Genomic DNA, 1,120 nt, shown 5'->3' with positions numbered 1-1,120 from the left:
AGAATCCGCCCCCAATACATACAAACACACAGTGAAGTTACCCATGGCACCCTGCCCCCTCAATACATACAAACACACAGGGAAGTTACCCATGGACCCTGCCCCCTCAATACATACAAACACACAGGGAAGTTACCCATGGACCCTGCCCCCTCAATACATACAAACACACAGTGAAGTTACCCATGGACCCTGCCCCCTCAATACATACAAACACACAGGGAAGTTACCCATGGACCCTGCCCCCTCAATACATACAAACACACAGGGAAGTTACCCATGGACCCTGCCCCCTCAATACATACAAACACACAGTGAAGTTACCCATGGACCCTGCCCCTTCAATACATACAAACACACAGGGAAGTTACCCATGGACCCCGCCCCCTCAATACATACAAACACACAGGGAAGTTACCCATGGACCCTACCCCCTCAATACATACAAACACACAGTGAAGTTACCCATGGACCCTGCCCCCTCAATACATACAAACACACAGGGAAGTTACCCATGGACCCTGCCCCCTCAATACATACAAACACACAGGGAAGTTACCCATGGACCCTGCCCCCTCAATACATACAAACACACAGTGAAGTTACCCATGGACCCTGCCCCTTCAATACATACAAACACACAGGGAAGTTACCCATGGACCCCGCCCCCTCAATACATACAAACACACAGGGAAGTTACCCATTGGCCCTGCCCCCTCAATACATACAAACACACAGTGAAGTTACCCATTGGCCCTGCCCCCTCAATACATACAAACACACAGTGAAGTTACCCATGGGCCCTGCCCCCTCAATACATACAAACACACAGGGAAGTTACCCATGGACCCTGCCCCCTCAATACATACAAACACACAGTGAAGTTACCCATTGGCCCTGCCCCCTCAATACATACAAACGCACAGGGGAGTTACCCATGGACCCTGCCCCCTCAATACATACAAACACACAGTGAAGTTACCCATGGGCCCTGCCCCCTCAATACATACAAACACACAGTGAAGTTACCTATGGACCCTGCCCCCTCAATACATACAAACACACAGGGAAGTTACCCATGGACCCTGCCCCTTCAATACATACAAACACACAGGGGAGT

This window comes from Poromitra crassiceps, assembly GCF_964638095.1.
Source record: "Poromitra crassiceps genome assembly, chromosome: 6".
Taxonomy (NCBI): Eukaryota; Metazoa; Chordata; class Actinopteri; order Beryciformes; family Melamphaidae; genus Poromitra; species Poromitra crassiceps.
This window is presented reverse-complemented; position numbering follows the sequence as displayed.